Source organism: Artibeus jamaicensis, unplaced genomic scaffold (assembly GCF_021234435.1).
Source record: "Artibeus jamaicensis isolate MK-2021 breed Jamaican fruit bat unplaced genomic scaffold, CSHL_Jam_final contig_851, whole genome shotgun sequence".
Lineage (NCBI taxonomy): Eukaryota > Metazoa > Chordata > Mammalia > Chiroptera > Phyllostomidae > Artibeus > Artibeus jamaicensis.
Genome location: NW_026521986.1, coordinates 11,180,172 through 11,194,969, shown reverse-complemented (window position 1 = coordinate 11,194,969; position 14,798 = coordinate 11,180,172). Strand labels below are relative to the sequence as shown.

At 39.2% G+C, this 14,798-nt stretch overlaps 1 protein-coding gene across 10 annotated transcripts in view; it reads right to left on the bottom strand.

Annotated features, from left to right (window-relative positions):
• The window catches only part of SIPA1L1 (signal induced proliferation associated 1 like 1), a 330,234-nt gene that overhangs the window by 289,904 nt on the left and 25,532 nt on the right, over window positions 1-14,798 (bottom strand). For all 10 annotated transcript variants that reach the window (XM_037127445.2, XM_037127433.2, XM_037127485.2 and 7 more), the window contains one exon: window positions 7,768-7,862. The gene's annotated coding sequence lies outside the window, so the exon portion shown is untranslated. The remainder of the gene's footprint in view (window positions 1-7,767; window positions 7,863-14,798) is intronic.

The window sequence follows — 14,798 nt, the reverse complement described above, 5'->3', positions numbered from 1 at the left end:
ACACTCTATGTTTATACCCATGTGTCTCCCACCAAAGTGAGGTAACAAACAAAGAAAGATGATAACACAGAATCCAGCAAATAGAAGACCCACAGAGGAGAGTAACCCCAAGAGACTCCCCAGAATGTTGGCAAAAAGATGTCCCCAGATGGCCACACCATGGAAGCCAGACTGTAAAAGAAAAGTCAGGGAGCTACATCCTCATCATCTGTAGGAAGAAGTCAGAGGATAATGCTTAGAATTGAAAAGCTCAAGCTGCAGAAGTAAAAATAAACTATTTAGATATATGGCAGTAAATGCCAGAAGAAACAGCTTTAAAAAATAAAATTAAAATTAAAAACAGCTGCCTCTGAAGAGAGGTAAGAAGAATGGAGTACAGGATTTTTTTCTTTTCAAGATGTATTACTTTTTACTATTTAAACCAGACATATTATTACCTTGCTAAAATACTAATTAAATTTAAAACAATAAGTAAGTACTTCTAAAATCTATAGCATCCAACTTGGGACCTCTGTCAAGGAAATATTTCCAACTGAATTTGGCTGCTCTAAAAACAAGATTACAGACAAAACCAGTATGAATAAAATACATGAGAAACGTAACAGTTACAAAAAAATTAAAACTCTTACTTGTAAATTAAAGGACAAGTGGTTAAAAAAAAAAAAGCACTTAGTAAAAGTCAAGACTATGGAAACACTGAGTCCCATCTCGAATATATCCAATTTTCTGATAAATATTAAAAATATTAAGGCAAAATTAAGGAAGTAAAATTTTTTTTTCAAAAATATTCACATCAGCCCTGGCTGGTGTAGCTCAGTGGATTAAGTGTGGGCCTGCGAACCACACGATCGCGGTTCGATTCCCAGTCAGGGCACATGCCTGGGTTGCAGGCCAGTTCCCAGCAGGGCACTCACGAGAGGCAACCATACATTGATATTTCTCTACTTCTCTCCTTCCCTTCCTCTCTAAAAATAAATAAATAAAATCTTTTAAAAAAATTCACATCAGGTTCAATAATAAATAATACAGCCAGAAGGCCTTTCTACCCATGTAACAGGCATTTCATCTCATTTCTTGGCCTGCCCACAGTACCGTGGGGCATTGTCCAAGACCCCCTGAGAGCAGCTCCTCACGTCCATAGTAAAGTCGCTCTGAACAGACACATTGCCAGTCATGTCAAATTCAATGATACTAAACCCACTCCATCCAGTCTCCAGAGAGTGAATTACTTCTGAGGGTATCAATTGAAAAGCAGCTTTCAAATCACAAAAATACCAGAAGAGAGGAAAGAAAGAGAAGAAAATATGATAAGAAATTTTTAATCTGCACAACACATATTTAAAACACTGGTAACATTTTAACCTACTCCTCCTTTACGTGTTAGGTAGGAAACTCTGGAAACCCTGACAAACTATTCAGAGCCACCCAACCAAAAACATGCTAATTAAATGCATAATATTAACTACGACTGTCTAAGGAAACACTCAAAAGAACTCTACAGATGGTTCCTAAAGCAGACTCCATCCTGTGGGGCAATTTCTCACTGAAGATGCGTTTGGCCCATGTTCTCATTCCAGTGTTTGTCGAGTGTAATCTGTGATTATGCAACTGAGTATTACAGACACCCCAGGCCATTCTGTGTTTAAAGAGAAGTGTTTATGGCCATCCCCTGCCAAACACCCATATTACCACTTAACCTCATTCAACTACTGCTTGAATGAACTTGTTAGGCTTACGCTGAAATACAGATGCAAAAACAAATACTAGGCCAAGGAATGTAATGTCCACATATTAAAAGAGGGGAAGAAAATCCTTACATAATACCCCTTAGTCACTAGGACAGAATGTACATGAGCATTTAAATTCTAAAAGCTGGAAATGTAAGTACAGAACATGAATTAAAATAACAAAAACTAAATTTTGGGAAGAGGAATGAATTCCTCCGAAAGGTGGAATGTGTCATCTCAGAAAGGAGCTCCAAGCAGGTGGCAGTAAAGCACAGCGCTGTTTCCGGATCTGGCCGAGCCAATCAGAAGGTCTAGACACAGGAGAAGAAGAGTCTGCAACCATTTCTTAAATGTACTGTTTAGAGCGGACTGCACTAGGTCACTGATGGGACTCTACTGCATGTCAACATGGATTCGAAGTCAGGACCACCACAGGAACGGTCCTCCCTGCCATGCAGACCTGCTCTGTGGTGCCAGACTAACTTTTAGTGAGCATGTCAACGCAGGAAAGTAGCCAATGCCCTTACTCTCTTCTGTCAGTCAGTCAGCAAATATGCGTTGGGCCAAAAATAGTTCTTTAAAGAATACTCAAACTAAAAACCAGCCATGAGACAGTATGATAATGTCTGCACTGTGGTCCATCAAACATTTTCTCACTTCTTAACAAAATAGAGATCAGTCTGTGAGGCCGAGAGCCCACCCGAAGGTCTGCTGCAACCATGCAGATACCACATTTGAAATTTAAAAAGGAATCTCATTCATTAAAGAGATTGAGTAAGGGTTACAAAGCACCATCACATGGCCTCACACAGACCATGTCATTAAACCAAAAGGTCACTGGTTCGATTCCCAGTCAGGGCACATGTCTGGGTTGTAGGCAGGCAGTGGAGGTGCGCTAGGGGCAACCACACATTGATGTTTCTCTCCATCTCTTTCTCCTTCCCTTCCCCTCTGTCTAAAAATAAATACATAAATAAATCTTTTTTTTAAAAATAAGAAAAGATATCCATTTTATTTTATCATTCAAGTGAAATGCAGCAAAGGAGTACACAAAGAATATGTGTGAAACCATCTTGTATTTGCTAAAATTCCATTTATAATCATCATTATTGAGAAATAGCCACCCATGGCTCCTTAAAACACTCAATTATGCCTATGATAAGATTATGAAAATATACATTTCAGTGTGTTTTTAAAAATCTGACCCTGTCTTCTGGTATTTCTATCAAAAGGGACGGATCGTTTTAACCCTTCATTTCTCATGAACAAACAAACCCTTCCAGAAATGTTCTCCTTAATACTCCAGGTAAGGGGAAGTATTACTAGAATCTATTTTGCAAATTAATCCAGATTACCACCAGCCAAACGTTCTAGCGAGTATCTATTACTCATGCTAATATTACTCAGGACTGATGGCAGATTAAGCACAGAGTGAACTATTTAGCCCACTTTACTTGTCAGTGAGGAAATAACATTACTTTATTAAGGTTATCCTATTAGTTAATAGAATTCAAAATCACTCCCCATTTAGTGGTCATTTTCACTCTAAAACACCATTCTTATTATTAAATTCCAATAAGATTTGCTTGTATTATATTACATTAGTATATTGCTTTTATTGTAAATACTTTCTATAAAATGGAACTCCAGAGTAGAGACTATTGCTGCATATGTTAAATTACTACTGGTATTAAAAAGCAAGAATACAAATATAATTTATAAAGTAACTATGATGTCACAGATGCAAAGCACCAACTCATATTCTGCAAAACCCTAACACTACAGTCGGACCCTACGGTCGGATGCAGAACCTCTGAGTCCTAAATCTAATCTTCACAAGTGACTTGACTCCTCATCATTTCTACATGCTTAGCCTGCAGAAGACCACCAACTGCGCTGGGTTACCGTGAGGAAAAAATGCGACTGTGTATACAAGACGCTCTCAGAACAGTGCCCAGCACTGAAAAGCGCTGGCCACCGCGGCTGTGCTGCCATGGTGACTGAAGGGAAAAGTAGGCAGCAACCCCACCTAGGAGTTCAACTTGAGCAATACACACACCAGCCTTCAAAAGTCTATCCAAAGAGTAAAATGAGAATACCACAAAAATGAAACAAGCAAAATTTACACAAACCATATAAACTTATTCTTCCAAGCCTAGTGTATTTTATCACAATTCTAAATTCTATTCTGACTTGAGCATAAAGTCTAAAATTGCATACACAAGACATTTGCCACTTCATCTCTCAATATCCTGAAAATAGAATAAATCTTTTAATAAGAATTAACTAATATTTTAATTTAAAAAGAGCTAAGAATGAATGTTCACTAGCATTTTTTTGCAAAAGTAAAAAATTGGAAGCAGGCTAATGTCTAGCAATATGAAAAATACGTGAAAAAAATTAAGCAGCTACAACGGAATGAGGGATTTATGTATGCTAATATGTCAGGATCTAAGACATGATGTCAAGTTAAAAAATACAAAACATAAAGCATGACTATGTTTAGACAACCAAAAATAACTTATGTTACATGCATGCATATTTATGCACTTAAACACATACACAAAAAATTGAAAGTATGCAACCAATGACCTCTTGGTTTTACTCTCCATAATTCTATTACTGCATTTCAACAGGACTGTATTTATACAACACAGTCCTACCTCAGTGCTTGCTGGCTTCAGACCGCGTCCAACTCAATACCCATCATGTTTTGACAATGAAAAAAATATTGCAGTGCCCGGCACTTGTTCAGGTCTCATCACACAGGCTAGAACTTGTAGCAGTCACAACAACTCCCCACAAGAGAAAATGCTTCATCACTCATCACTTGCTCCCCACACATCAGTTTCACAAAATGAATTAACAACGAGTACCAAGGTACCACTGTATTTGTGCAATTTATGAACCCCAAGGAAAGTTAGCCAATAAATACTTTAGACTAAAATCAAGTAAAAATAAGTTTTAGAAAGCATTACATAGTTTATAAAGGATTTTTTAATCTTTTAAATAAATCCTTGCACACATTACCTAATTTGATCCCTACAATAAGCTTCTACAATTTAAGGTCATATCCTCACTTTAAAATCGAGAACAGACTCAAGTGTTTATCAATTCACAAATAACACACGCAGGGCCCAAATAGAAATACGGTCTCCTGGCTCCAGATTCAGTGCTCTGGTCTTCAGGCTGAGTACCTCCACAGACTGGAAATGCTAGCATCTACACCACGGCTCCCCAAATCTCCGTGGTGCTTCTCTCTCTTCACATGAAAGTTCACAGTGCAGACTCAGTTGGTGAGGTACTAACACATTTATCAGAAGTTCCCCAGGTTATTCTAAGGTGCAATTTGGCTAAGACCACAACTTTAAGACTTAATTTCCTTAACTGATTAAAAAATAAGATATAAAAATTACTTGCGCTAGGTGTAATACTTCGCACAGTTGAAATGAGGGATGAATGTTAATGGCAAAGCCTCTTATAATCAGTAAACGCCTTACAAACGTAAAGGAACTATTACTTACTCATTCAAACATGTACCGCATCTTCTATGGCCAGGCATGTGCTTGGGATGGAGAGGAAGGGCACTGTCCTCAAGAAGTAATTTGAGGCCTTACCACAGCCTCAAATTACAACTGAGCAGCAGGGAAACCAGAGCAGCAGCACCAAGACGTGGTGGCCAGCCCAGCCTTGGGGCCCAAAGGTACACAGGGGTAACGGTGAGAAGAGGGCTTAGAAAGCCCCGCACAGAGGAGACCTTAAGCTAGATCTTGGCACTCACATTATACCCTGGCAAGTATTCAGAGTAGCCAAAGGTTCTCAGAGAGGGGTGTCAGGGCCCTGGAGGTACTTGAGACCTTCTCAGGGGGTGTGTGAGGTCAAAACTATTTTAATAATATTACTAAGATACATTGCCACTAAAAACTAGAAACAACCCGAACTCCCTCCAGCTGGTAAACAGACAAACTGTAGTATATTCATACACTGGAATTAAGACTCGGCAACAAAAAGGAACAAGTTAGTGATACATGCAACAGCAGGAATGAATCTCAAATGCATCATGTTAAATGAAAGAAACCAGACTCAAAAGTCTACAGACTGTATTATTCCATTTACAACATTCAGGCAAAAGCAAAACTAGAAGGCTAGAAAACAGGTCAGAGGGTGCTGAGGCTAAGAGTAGGAGAACATTTTGGAGAAACGAAAATGCTCTATAACTTCATTGTGGTTATACAACCACGTTTGTCAAAACCCCGAGAAGACCTATACACTAAAAAGGGTGAGTTTCACTTTATATATGTCATGCCTCAGTAAAACAAACTTTTAAAAATAATACCATGCCATTTGCCTTTTTCACTCTTATTTCCTCTTAAGTACATCACGTTCTCCAGAAGCTGCATGACTGTGATGATGTCATCACTCTGCACAAGGGAAATGCAAACTTGTGTGTTTCTCATGTTTTAAATTTTTCTCCGCTGTAATTTCTAATATAGTAAATAGTGAGGAATATAATCAACCTAAACAAAAGCTCTCTTGTGGCTTCCATGATTTAACAATATAAAGGGTTTCTGAGACCAAAAAGTTTGAGAATCAGTGCTGTAGACAATGCAGAAGCCCTGAAGTATCCTAAGCAGAGAGTAACAAGACCCAGCTTTACAAAGAATGGTAGAGGGAAGTGAAGAAGTTGCTGCGAAGTTCTGATTAAGGCTGATCCCAGCGCGCACGGGAAGGAAACTATGTCCACACATCATCTGTACTGTGTTATAAATCCCAAGCCAACTTCTCCCAAGACAGCTGTCTCTTTGTCGATGCGCTGATGTTTTGCAGACTAAATCCTATTAACTAATAATATAGTTAGGAAACTAAATCTCCTACAAAAGGCATCTTACAAGGCACTACTAATAAGTTATTTTTGAAATTTTTAATTGATTTTTAGAGAACGAAAGGAAGCAAAGGGAGAGAGAAAGAGGCATCAATTTGTTGTTCCACTTATTTATGCATTCACTGGTAGTTTCTTACATGTGCCCTGTCTGGGAATCAAACCCCTAACCTTGTAGTAAAAGGATGACGCTTTAACCAACTGAGCTAACTGCCACAGCCCCTCTTCATACAATGCCAATAATTTAAAACTGAGTTTCACATATTTAAAAATTGGAAAATCACCATCCTAAAGAGGTATAAAAACTAATTTAGACTCAATACCTCAAAATCAATTAGGAAAATTAGGTAATTGCTTTAAAAGCCAATATATTACTTCTCTGAAATGTTCGTTCATTTGTTTCCAGAAACACTGTGACAATTCCAACTCCGCACAATTTTTTCTGTGCAATCAACATGAGGTTTGGGGGGGGTCTGCCTTGGGGGCTTTGGCTTTTGTGGGAGTGGGGGCGTAGGTTTTTTTGGAGTTTGGCTATGGAGGAGGGAGTGTTTGGTTTCAGTCTGCACAGTTCCCTCTCCTCCTGGGGAAACTTCATGTCTAAGTACTAACCCTGTGAACTGTAAACTATTTCAAGTACAGACATTTTCTCTAATCCTCTCATGTCTAGAACTATTACAAGTACTTTGGGATGTCACAAAAGTAGAGATATTAACCTTAAAACCATCCACATTAAAGACATGGATGGATGAGTGGGTGGATCGGTGGATGAATGGATGGATGGATGGATGGATGGATGGACGGACAGACAGGCAAATGATAGATCAATTCATCAACCTTGGAGGGAAATGGCAGATATTAAAAGAAGATTTCCTTCCCTTAAAAAAAAAACACTTAAACACAGTTTTACAAGCCACTTTAAGAGTGTGTGTGTGTGTGTGAACTGCCATCACATACTGCTTCTCTAAACGTCTTAAGTAACCAACCCCATTAACACCTCTTAGGTAATCCCCAACGTGTGAAAACCTATCTGGAGAATTCAATTTGCCATCTTTTAAAAAAATTCACCTAGACTTTGATCCATGTGAAAGAAGGTAAAAGTAACTCTAGACTCCTGCCAAAGTAGCTGTGTATTATTCAGATAAAGTAAAATTAGATCCTTACCTGAAAGTACAGTCCTTTTGATCTACTTCTTATAAAAATATCTTGGAAATTACGTTACAGCCAGTACTACAGGAGATTCAAATTTGAAACTGAACCTATGGATTGAAAAGAGAGGAATAATTAATTTGAAATACATGCACAATGAAGACGAAAACATCAATCTGATCGAAGAAGTTTCTGTACACTTGTTAAAGCCAAATGGTTTCTGCAGGAAACCTGTTTTCTGTGACTTGAATCCAAAGTGGAAACGTGGGTGGTTCTTCCTGTCTTACTATTAAGAGTTGGCCAATTGGCTGATGAAGTTTTCACACACATGAATCGCTAACTCTAGCCTTCCATCTGCTCTAATATTGTCATACCTTAGCAAAATAAAAGGAATAAAGACTCTCTCCAGCCTCATAATAAGTCTTTTTTTAATTTTATTTATTTGGCTTTGGACAGGGGAGGGAAGGGAGAAAGGGAGAGAGAGAAACATCAATACGCAAGAGAAACATCAATCAGTTGCTTCTCACACGCCCAACTGGGACCCTGACCTGCAACCCAGGCATGTGCCCTGACCAGGAATCAAACTGGCAACCTTCTGGTTTTTCAGGACGATGCCCAACCCACTGAGCCACACAAGTCATGCTCACAATAAGTCTTTAATAGCTTATTCTATCTAGACCATATCTGAGCAAGCTGCCAAATTCTTCAAAACTTCCAATCCAGAAGATGTAAAAAAATGAGAGCAAAATCACAAAATAATTATCTGACTTTAGAGCTATGATTTCTAAGAAACGACAAGTGAATCTCTTTGGGGTACTAAGCTACAATAACAACACAACTGTGGAACAGGGGCTTCCAGCCCAGTATCTTAACCACAGCTGCGCTTCTTCCACACCCACAGGTCACTCACCATTTGCCAAGACATGCCTGTCAGCACATCAATATACTAACTGCTACACATGACTCTGCCAGATTGGGGTAAGACTCCAATAATTCAGTAGGGTGTGTCTGCATCTCCACCTAGAGCGAGTACACCAGCTGGTGAGACACAGACTCAACGAAAACACACACAACGGAACGCCTTGCAGGAGAAAAGACCATGGGTATACAACACGAGCATGGTAAAACACTCGTGTACAGTAAGTCCTCATTTAATGTCATCAATAGGTTCTGCAACTTTAGGTGAAATGGCATATAATGAAACCAGTTTTGCCATAGGCTAACTGTTACAAACAAAAGTTAAGTTATAACGGGACATTACGAGAGGACCTGCTATATACACATCTGCTGATGCCTTATATTTACATCTACGAGCAACAAAAAATCTGCACACACAAGGCAATAAAAAACTCAGAGAGCTATGTCCAACATGAGTACTAGGACTCCATGGCAAACTGCTCAGGGGTAGCAACTGTCCATTACCTAAAGATCCCAGGCCCAATATGAAAATTCCCCACGTCTTAGGAGGTTGCCTCAAAAGTGCTAAGAGTCTCACAGAGTCACCCTGCTTGGCAGAGAAGGACCTTTCATAAGGTCCTAACACCAGCGACTGCTCGGCAAGTGTTTGCATGATTCCTCTGGGAGTCACGCAGGAGAACCCACTGACCAGACTTTTAAAGCAAGGGCACTAGTGACCAGAATATTCTCATCTCAAAGGAAGTGCTTTGTGTGGAGACAATGAAATCTGAAATACGCACAACAGTGTGTATGTCTAAGTTTTAGAAATTATGTTTATGGAGCCGCTAAGGGGATCTCAAGCAAATACAGGCCGTAGCTTTTAGAGGAAGCTAAAAGCTTCCTCTGAGGAAGAAACCTCAATATCTCATTTACCACTGCAAAACCTTCGTTTTACACGCAATATTAAGTCAAAATGTCCAGACTAACCAGCTTAGTGTTCTGCCTATGACAGCCTGCTCTCCAATCAATATTTTGGAGCATATTAAAATGAAGTCACTACTCAGCTGCAATAATAATTCTCATTTAACTGTGTACTACAAAAGAACAATTTAGATAAACAATTAGAATATCCTCTGCTGAGGAAGGGGCAGGGTGGGCACTAGCTGTCTTTCTCCATATAAGTATGATCTAATTTCATGGTCAGGAAAAAGTATGCACAAATTATATAGACAAAGCATCTTTTTTTTTTTAAAACAATCACTTCCAAAGTACTACCTCTAGTGAAAAGATACAAAGACACAATATCTTGAAATGACAAAGATGGTAATCCTTTCTTCTCAAATTGAAGTTTAAAATATTTTCTACCTATCTTCACTTCACTATAACTAATTCCTTCTAATGTAATATATTTAACATCAACACGGTTCAAGTAGATTTATTTCCCTGCTGTTATTTTCTTTAATAAAACGCTGATTTCTTTTTAAATATTTCTAGGACAACAACCTAAGGTGATTTTTCTTTTTTGGTTTTGTTTTTTTCTTTATTAGGTTTTATAGAAGGTATATAATCAAATAGGATACGACACATTCAAGTCGGGTAATGTGCTGTTTCCCAATATCCATACAGTAATGTGCCACCTTGGAACACAATTTCCCTGCCACTGTCTGTGTAGCCACCCACAGCCAGGGAGCAACCTGTGCTTTCAGAGAAGGAGGTGACAGAGCTCTGGGGACCCAGAGCTGGTAGCAAGCAGAAACCTGTGGCTCGGGAAGCAGCGTTTATTCACTGATGATAGCAGTGCTCAAATGTTAGCACACAGTGGAACTGTCTGGGCTCCCATCCCAGCCTTTCCGATTCAACAGGAGTGGGGTGCAAGATTTCATACTCCTAACGTGTGTCTCGGTAATCCTGGGCTTTCATTCCGTTCATTTCCTCAAATTCCAAATGACAGTTCCTCAAACAAGCACCTTTTGCAAACAAACAAACGAAAAAAAAACATGCTTATAAGCATAAAAAGAGAAGGCCATAAATAATTTCTATAGAATGAAATATCTACATGAATATTTAAATTTCTTCAGATAAAACATAAATCTCCGCATAAATTTATAATTGTTCCCTGGATTATCTTGAAAGGCAGGTTTATACACACCTCTCCTATTAAGAATACTTGAGTAAAAATTTGTGACAAAAATTAGCAGCAATTCTGCCATCAACCACAGGTATGTCATTTAAGCTTTGGGCTTAACATCTCCCTAAAACGCTGAGCATTGCCTTTATTTCCCTTGAATTCTGAAAGTTGAATGTATCTTTAAATAATAAAATTAGGCTTTATAAACTATATTATACCCTAGAACTTACTAGGAAACTATCATCAGCTTCACTAAATGAAAATTTTAGAACACTACAGACTATAATTGCATGAAATGTGCCTTCCTGTCTCATGTCTCAGCTTCTCCAAAAAGGTTCGTAATGTACCCCCACATCTGATGACTCTGCCGCAGCATGTGTCATTCCACAGAGACCCCGGCTCCTTTGTCTTCCCTCCCTGATACTCTAAAACCCGTTGGTTTTTGCCACAATGTTGAAAATAAAAGTGAATGAATAAATGGAAAAAAAGAAAATGAAAACCTAAATCATTTGTTTAAAAGACGCTAGTGTTCAAGTCTGTATTTCAAAAACTCTGTTTTTATCATTTAGTAATCTAGACCTTAATATCTAAAGAATGTGTTCTTTAGTAACCTAGATTTTAATAGCTAAAGAATGTGTTCCACTGATAATATCTGAAAATGTTATGATTTTTTAAAAATCTGAATCCAAGTTCCCTGCTGACTGCCAAAAAAGCAAGGGGGTTCCAGAATACTGTATACAATGCAACTTAACACTTATTTTCTTTATATCCAGTTGATGATTCTGCTGTCCCCAATGAGTTCGTGAATAAACAATCACTAGGGTCTAGAATCTATCTCTTGACGAGTAGGAATCCTAAGAGCACCCGCGCCTGCCAAGCTCACTCATTTAACACTGATTTACTGCCTATCACCTGTAGGGCAGGCACTCTGTTCCTCACACTAAGGCTACACAAACTGAGAAAAGTCTGCCTTTGTGGAGCTTGTCGCCTGGAAGGGACATATCACATACAATAAACATCAGTATATGAATTATATGGGATATACACACATAATGTTAGAGGGGATACGTGCTATTAAAAAGAAAAAGGCCAGACGGCAAAATAAGGGGGCTCAGGAATGAATGGAGGGGAGGTGGGCTACAATCTTCGACGGAACAGGTCAAGATGCATCTGACACACTGCAAAGACAGCTCTGAGCAAAGAGCTGGAGGAGATGGCAAATGAGCCAGATTGAAGTTTCCCAGTAATTCTGACCTTGTATTGACTATGTACATATTGATGAATGCCTTACACAAAGAGCTGTGTACGGGCAAATTTACGAACAGCCCAGAAGAGGAAATAGAAGAGAGCTGTGTACAAACCCCCTTCATTTGTGTGGCGTGGTCTACCAGGTGAAACATACATCTTCAACTAGAAATGCTCATTGCGTGTTTTTCCCAAGTGTGGTTTTGAGCAAAATTCTTACTTCTGTGATTTATTTTCCTTATAGCTCAAGAACAAATTTCCAAGTATTCACTTGACACATAAAAGTTTTATGATTTCAAATGCATGCTGTAATGAGCATGTTATTCAAGGGACTCAAAACTTTTGATCTATTCTCACCACAGTGTAATAGTTCCCTACTGTGTACAGCCCACCTTCCCCTTCTCCTTGTAGAGTTTAAAAAAGAAACAAATGAACAAATCAGAGATGGGAGGATTATGTGTCCTGCCTCCCCACCCTTTAGTACACGATAACTCATGAATTCTGTTCTGCCAACCAGACGTACCACAGGGGACTCCTTAAGAATGGGGCTACCTGGGGAAAGAAGCGAGATGGCAGAGTATGTGGCATCCAGCCTGCTGGCAGACAAGAGCGGAGCGATCCTGGCTCTGGCTTCCTGATGTGCAGCACTCTGGCCTAGGCAGGGACAGCAGCTCCTCAGAGGGCCAGCCCCACAGTGCAGCACTGGCAGCCATTCCCAGAAACCCGGCCTACAGCCCCTTTCTTCAGCCCTCCCGATGATCTGCTAAGCTGTCTACCACCCTTAATAAACCCCTTTGTGCTTACTCAATCTAGAATATAATAGATCTTAGTATCTGTAACTAAAAACCCTGGGCGATCCAAGTAGCACATGCTCCTTTCATTACTTCACATACAAGCGCTGGGACTGAAAGAAACTAGTGATACACAGAACATTCCACTGTAAGTCAAGAGTTCTTTGTTTCGAGCCCAGGCTCAAATCCACCATCAACACATTCAACCTTTCCTTCTAGGTCCTTTCTCATAAATTTCATCACCTCTGCCATGCAAGGAGAAGAAAATGATTTTTGCCTAACTAATTTTCTATCAGTAAAGAGTCTGATGACAGTAACTTGGCAAGATATTTGAGGACGGAATACAATAAACGTCACTTTTTTACCAGTTTGAGTTTATGGAGAATACTGCAGTGTTAGGTGTCACAGAACATTCCCGAACTGCAGACAAGGTGATCTCATGCTGTGTTTGAATGCCAAAATGATCAGCGCCCTGTGCCAAAGCACCACTTGATTCACAAAGCAGCAATGAACTTTTCACTTATTTTCTCCCATCCCTCAGGGCAAGTCGGTCAAGTTAAAACCAGAGACACATCAGGTAACTAAAATATAGCAAAGGTACCTAACCCCAAAAGCAGACTGGAAATGCTAAGAAGTGATTATGCATGTTAAAAGTTCTCTTCTTGAAAGAAAGATGTTAAGTCCCATAGAACCAGTTGGCCAGGATGGGAAAGCTGTTAATAATACTGTTAACATAGTCACAGATTTTTACAAAGGACATTGGATATCTCTGAATAATCAAATTACTCTGTACTAACAAACTGCACAAAATATTTCTCAAGTAATACTCAAAGGCAACACTTTTATATAGGGGACCACTTACACACTTCTGAAGCCAATTAATAGACACTGATACTCACTGAGAAGGTGTCCCAACGCTCTGCCAAATAGAAGATGGGTATTCAATTCAAAGGAAAGCACAAGTATGCCTCAGAGGAGATTTCAAGACAAGTCTGCCTGTTAGTGCCAACCAAGTTCTGGGTCACAGGGACTCGCCTCCACCTTTGTTACTGCAGCACCACTTTTCCCCTTCTGCTGCCCCGAATGGCTTGTACCGAACACTTTTTGGTACACTTAGCTTTTCTTTAATATTTTTTATTTTACTGATTTTAGAAAGTGGGGGAAGGGAGAGAGAGAGAGCAAGGCATCAATTTGCTGTTCCACTTATTTATTCATTCATTGGTTGATTCTTGTATGTGCCCTGACCAAGGGATCGAGCCTGCAATCTTAGTGTAATTGGACAACGCTCTAAGCAATGAGCACCCACCCACTTAGCTTTAACACTGGGGAGTTGGGGAGGGGGAATACCTGCAAGTTAAAACATAACTATATTTGTCCTTAAAGACAAGGGAAATCAATTTGCTAAAGAAAACACTGAGCTGGGCTACTTCAAAACAAACTTTTAGAAACAATAATTTAATAGAGCCTATGAGCAAAGAAGTTACTAAGATGCGTATCAGCTTTACTATGACTACACGTGTGCCACATGTGTTCCGTGGAGGCGTCTGGCTCTCTCTTCGTAAGAAATGAAATATTCCTGGGCTAGAATGACACATGGCCTACTCTGAAGCTTTCTATGGTTTCTCATGTTTAGACTCTAACCTCAATCAATCTCACTGAAAGTTTCAGGATGGATATGATGCTCACTTATTAACAGTAACAAAAAAAGGATACATAATGCTACACACATCAGTGATTCCCAAAGCTGTTCTACAAAACAATACCGGCATTTGTAGGTCCTCAGAGGAATGAGAAAAAAAGACCTTGTTCATGAGAATTTCATAAAGCTAAATTTATCCAATTTAAAGAGCTGCCTTTTATTCTGAGATTATGTCCTTTCCATTTTTTAAAATTTCTATGGTAGTCAAATGGCCTTTTATAAAATGCTGACATTTTTTAAATTACGTGCATAAAATGTAAAGGTTTGGGTACAATTAACTCCAGAT